Source organism: Hydra vulgaris, chromosome 15, assembly GCF_038396675.1.
Source record: "Hydra vulgaris chromosome 15, alternate assembly HydraT2T_AEP".
NCBI classification, from domain to species: domain Eukaryota; kingdom Metazoa; phylum Cnidaria; class Hydrozoa; order Anthoathecata; family Hydridae; genus Hydra; species Hydra vulgaris.
Window position 1 is genome coordinate 39,397,501 of NC_088934.1, and position 5,881 is coordinate 39,403,381.

The 5,881-nt window shown below is 27.2% G+C and overlaps 1 long non-coding RNA gene across 1 annotated transcript in view; it reads left to right on the plus strand.

Annotated features, from left to right (window-relative positions):
* Nucleotides 1–1,432, plus strand: part of LOC105845180 (uncharacterized) — a 15,502-nt gene extending 14,070 nt beyond the window's left edge. Inside the window, exon 3 of the long non-coding RNA XR_010644078.1 lies at nucleotides 1,287–1,432. This is a non-coding gene — a long non-coding RNA (uncharacterized LOC105845180). The remainder of the gene's footprint in view (nucleotides 1–1,286) is intronic.
* Nucleotides 1,433–5,881: the final 4,449 nt, after the last annotated feature.

Consider the following 5,881-nt stretch of genomic DNA (forward strand, 5'->3'; position numbering starts at 1 on the left):
TATATTACCACCTCCATGTTTTACGGTTCCTTGCAAGCAACTTAAACGGTACGCTTCATTAGTTTTTTCCCAAACATTTTGATTATCATCAGAATGTACCAAATTAAATTTGGATTCATCCGGCTGAAGTATTTTCTTCCAAAATGAAATTAGGTTGTTAATATGAGTTTTAGCAAATAATAATTGTTTTTTTTTTATATTGCTGTCTCAAAAATGGTTTTTAACGTGGTGTGTAGCTTTTAAACCCATTTTCATGTAAACGATTTCGGATTCTTTTATCAGTTATTTTGATTCCAGTGTTATTTTTAATATATTCTGCAACTTTTCTGGATGACTCGAATCTACTTTTCTTGAATAATCTTACAATCAAGTGATTTTCTTTGACAGTGGTCATACGTTTGCGCCCATGTCCTTTTAAAATCCTTACAGGTTGGTGACTTTCAAAATTTTTTAAGGTTTGAAATAGTGGAACGTAGAACTCCAGTCTCTTTTTCAATAGTTCTGTAAGTTTTTTTTGTTTAACTAAATTCAAAATTAATTTTCGTTGATTCTCATTCAAATATTATTTTGCTGAAGCCATTATTGTTAAAATATAAAATTTGCTCTAACAAAATAATTCTTTCGAGAATAAAAAAAGTTTTTTTGATGAATTATTTTTTTAATGAACAATAAACAATTTGTCTCATTAAATATTTCCGCATAAATTAACAAAAAAAAAATCAATCACATCTAATTTTAATGATTAAAAATATACAAATAAGTCAATTTTGTCATTTAAATTGTGCAACATTTGTTTGTCTGTGTCGAATGATTCAAATAAAAACAAAGGAGTACTTTATTTAGAATAAAAATATACAAATGAGTCAATTTTGTCATTTAAATTGAGCAACATTTGTTTGTCTGTGTCGAATGATTCAAATAAAAACAAAAGAGTACTTTATTTAGAATAGGAGCAGACAATACACCGTTTTTACTAGCTAGGCAGTATCATTTTATTTTTGTTCCACTATATTTTTCCAACACTGTATGTATATATTTATACATATGTATATGTATATATAGATATAAATATATAGGTATATATAGATATAAATATATAGGTATATATAGATATACCTATATATAAAATGTATACATATATATATATATATATATATATATATATATATATATATATATACATATATATGTATATATATATATATATATATATATATATATATATATATATATATATATATATATATAAATATGTATTTAAATATTGACTATTTTCTGTTTTGTAGATATCGTGCTGTATAGGCGAACTTTGCAACAAAGCACTAAAAAAGGCAGAGGTATTTAAAATCATAGGTGGTAGTGTGTCAACAAGCAGATTCCAATTTGTAGCAAATATTATCACAGCTTTAATCATTTTTTTAATAATAAATAAATAAAATCAATTTCTTTTTTTTGATTAATTCAGAATGATTTGCAATTTAATTTAAAGTAAGGCTTAAAGAAATAGAAAAAACTTAAAAAATGACATTTTGGACGGATTTGAGTTTACTCAAATAAGCTACTCTTCTAATGTTAAATTTAAAAATTTTATTCACTGATTTCATCAAAAAGGAAATTATTTTGTAAATAGTCATTAAAAATAATTAGGAGTGAAGTTTAAAATGTTTTTGAATTGATTGCGCATGCGCCGAATTTATAAGATAAAGAACAAAAAAGGACCTATTCTGTTTCCTAAAATACTCCGGAACTAATATTGTTTTTAAATTTTCTAGGTATATTATTAAAAAGACAAAAAACATAAAATCAAAGTTAGATATTAATTATACATTTTTATGATTATATATTTATAAAGTATATAGGGTAGATTAGGGTAATATGACCTTAAGTGAAAATTTGAATATTTTCAAAAATAATTATGCTGGATCAAAAATTTTTGCGAATAAACAATTTATAATAAATCATGATCCATTTAGATATTTGGGCACTCGAATTTTTGTTTTAAAAACGCAAAGGTTTTAAAAAAGTAGCAAAAGTGCTCATATTACCTAGACCACTTGGTAATATGCGCACTTTAAATTAGCTCAAAAAAAATAACATCAATTAAGTAAAAAAAATACCAACCTGACAATTAGAACAAATTTTGGAATATAATAATTTGTTATTAACAAAACTTATCATTAATGGATCAAATTTTAAGCCCCTTTTTGTTATAACAATACTACTATGTTTTCCGCAAAAAAAAATTAGTTCGTTATTTTTTTCAATTTTATTAATTCAAACTTTTAAACGAAAAAAATTTAAATTACAGAAAAATGTTTAGTATTATTAAAATATTAAAATTTTTTACTATGTTTTGTTTTTATTCAAAAATCAATTAAAACCACTGCGATTTAAAAAAAAAATTCGAGTGCCCAATTTAAACTACTAAACTTTAAACTAGGTAATTTCAATGAAAAACACTGGGTAATTTGAGCATGCTCATATTACACAAAAATGGCATCTTTAAATCAAGTCAAATTAAATGTTTCTACGTATTGTCTTTCAAACAAAAATAGATTGGGTTTTTAGCTAACATATTTTTCTTTATGAAAATATTAATTTCATTATTTTAGCACCAAAATTTCGCGCTACAGATTTATTCATGCATAGTGATATTATTTTAACAACGAAAAAAATTTAACAGCGTTTTAATTAGATGATAGCTGCTAATTACTGCATATAAATTTACGCTAATTGTACTGATTTATGCTATCACCACATAAAGTCGATTCAATACTTCACTGCTTACTTCTAAGAAATCTTTAAGTATGCTCAAATTACCAAGGTGCTCATATTACTTTAATCTACACTATGACAACATTCACATTTTATTTCCCTAAAATTGCTCCAAAATAGTAGGTTCTAGTGAATGTGAATGCTTGAGTGCAATTGAGGTTCATATTGAAATATTCAAATTTTTTTTTTTTTTTATTATCTAGGTGCCTCAAGAAGACCTAACGATTTTGTCACAGAGCACCTCGGAAGTGTATTTAGCTAGGATGTTCACGCCTCCTTCCCTACCGTGTCGCAAAAATATGCCCAAAGTTTGTTTCGATCCTGGATCTCCTGCTTCTAAAGCAAGTGCTCTGACCACTGCGCTATGGCCGCACAAATCCAAATGTTTGATTGAGGTTAATCCAAATGTTTGATTGAGGTAGTCATGCTTATTCTAAAACTTTTGAAAAAATTTCAAAGCGTTTTGTGGACAATATCTTAAAAATTTTGGGAAACGGTGAACAAAAAAAAGTTAATTTTTTAAATTTTCATAAAATGCGAATAAAGATAAAGATAAAAAATCAAATTGAAATAAAACAAATTATTTTCTGTGAATTAGTTCAAATTATAAAAAGTTTTTCTAGAATTCGCCCCTTCGCAATCGTTGCTCAGCAAATTATCTTCAGAGTTAATAATAAAATAGCACCCATTTTATTTAACACATAAATTGAAAAAACAAATTATTTATACCCAAAAAGGTTTTCAAATAACAATCATATTATACTGTGCCTAAGTTCTCGATTGCAATCAGAGGACCTAAATTATGGAACACGCCATTGGATAATGAGTTAAAAAATTTTCTTTCCTTGACCAATTTAAGAATAAAATAAAAAATAAACTTTTAATAATTGACAACGAACTGGAAAAAATCAAAAATTCTTCTGAAACTTTTAAATAAGAATAATCGCTCGTTTTTTTTTACTTATTATTTTTTTAATTTTTGATCATATTTATTTTTAATTTTAATTGTAGTAAATAATTAGTAACTTGATACAGCATTTGCTTAAAACTGTAAAATAGTACTCAATTGTGTCATAAACAATTCTAAAAATCATTTCTTTGAATATTTACAATCAATTTTTAAGAGATTTAGGTAAATGTAATATTAGAAGATCTAATTTCAATGCAAAACCATTTTTTATTGACGCTGAATAACATTTAAAACGATATATTATCTGTATTTTTGAAATATAATTTGAACATTTAATGCATTACTCGGATTATAATTCTTAATTTGTTTGTCTTTTAAGTAAAAATCTGTCTTTTCTCTAAGTTTTGAACGTTTTATTTACTTTTTTTTATGATAACTCATAGTTAAAATTATAAATTTGTATCAAGGTACCCCACCCATGGGGTACCATATTACAAATTTATAATTTTACTTTAAATAGTCTTACAAGTTTAACCTATTATATTTTGGTAAATACTAAATTTAACTTTGCAGGTGTAAGTCTATTCTACAAATTAAAGCAATCATCTAAAAAAAAAAGGCGTATTGAAAAAACTGTTACGAAGCAAAAACCAAAAGTGTATCATGGTGCCCCTCTCCCCTACCTCAATTCAAAGATTTTGCGTTGTTACAATACCTAAATTCAAATGTTTAGAACCATGTATTTTGCAGTCGATCAGCTCGAACAGTCAAATCCGTTTTTAAAACAAGTCATAAAATTTTGGAGATTTTCTGATTTGATTTTTGTGGAAAAAAAAAAAAAAGTTGTATAATTAACTTAACTTCAAAAAAAAATTCATAGTATTAGTATCGAAATTTCTAGAACTGAGGTTTAATTTTGATTCAACGATTCTATTTAATATTTTCAGAATCAAAAATTATGATTTGAAAATAGAACAAGAGGGTCTTCCTTAAAGTGTGTGCGCAGGTATGGGGGAAGGGGTTACCCAAAAATGTGCAAGTAAGTACAAGAGGGTAGAGAGTGTTAAAGACAGAGAATACGTACGCAATTTGACTCTATACAATCTATATCTCTCCTAAAACTTGATTTCTTTTTTTAAAACGAATTAATCCCAGCAAAAATTCTATAGCTGGATAAGCATTAAAATTGCACTTGATAAAAATTGAGTGTTTTTTTGTTATTAGCCACAGCCCTACAGCTTAAAATTTGTCAAAATTGTTATTGTTTTCTGTTACGGTTAAACTTGAATTTTTTGTGTTTTTAGTTATTTTGAAAAAAATTTAAGTGAAGAAATTAAAGTTTTGAAATGCCAAACAAAGCAAAATCTCACACTGAGTGCCAAAACTATGTTTGCATTCTTTGCATGTCAAAAAGTGACCAATCACTGACACCCTTTCTGATAAGTAGACTGACAAAACATTCACCAGAACCATTGGACTTAAATGATGATAGACTTCCACATGGGATATGCACAAACTTTCGTTTCCATCTTCAGAAAATTGATGAAGGAAAGGCTACAAAGCCTTTTCCTAACCTCGATAACTTTTCTTCCATCCTTGTGAAACAAACCACACAAAATTCAATGACCAGCAATGTTGTCCCAGAGAGAAGCCCTCCAACAGTTCATAAGAGATGCTCACATTGTCTGACAATAGTTGGAACAGGATTACCACATCATTGTACCCTTGCAACAAGATCTTGGTCAATCTACTAAGACTAGCAAAAGAAGACAAAAGCAGAGGCTGTGGCTTCTTCTGTGTTGAAAATACATGATTCATCACCCAATGGTACTGTGCGACTTAGCCAAGCAAGAAATTTGAGGTCCTAAATTACCACTCAAACTTGGTATGTCCATTTGATTAATTTAGAAATTATTATTTTCTTGTTTATGTCTTAGAAAACCAATATTCATAAATCCACCATTCAATTTTTAAAAAATATTTAATTTTGTTTTAGGAAAAGCAGTACCAACTCAACTTTTCAAGGAACCACTTCCTGCTGAAAGCTTGGTGAAAGTTCAGCTTAATACAGAGTTATCCAACAATCGCATGAAACAACTTGCTTCAACACTAAACTTCATCAGCCCTCAAAGAGTTGTTGAGCCTTACTTTGTTAAAAATTTTCAGAACAAGGAAAGTTTAATGACTACTTCACTC